Below are 475 nucleotides of genomic sequence, written 5' to 3' on the forward strand. Positions count from 1 at the left end.
GTATTTTTTCGATCAACACACCTTTCGTAGTTTCAGTAATACATTTTGATTAGGCATTTTTGTATTTAGTTATATATATTTTCCTAAAACAAATAGATAGGCTTCTTGTGAACCATGAAAGTGGATCTTGGTTAAAGACTTAGAGATCGATAGGTAAAACTTGGTTACTGCCTCTAGTATAATTCCGGCGGTGAAGTGAGAGAGTTCTGTCAGTTTACGCTAATCAGATGCTATTTTTTTATCCTATGTGATAGTACGAAAACCAGCTGTGATAGTACGAAAACCAGCTGTGATAGTACGAAAGCCTGCTGATATCACAAGCTTTTGCGCACAGTGGTAGTAGCTCAGAAATTACGGTAGCACAAGCGCGTGAACGTAAATTGTTGCGATTTGCCTGCACTGAAAAGTGCAAATGAAGGTGTCATTGCTAGCTAAAGCTGCAGTGGGTGATTAAATCGACGTTCGTTTTCAGTTT

Source organism: Hyalella azteca, unplaced genomic scaffold, assembly GCF_000764305.2.
Source record: "Hyalella azteca isolate HAZT.00-mixed unplaced genomic scaffold, Hazt_2.0.2 contig5888, whole genome shotgun sequence".
NCBI lineage: Eukaryota > Metazoa > Arthropoda > Malacostraca > Amphipoda > Hyalellidae > Hyalella > Hyalella azteca.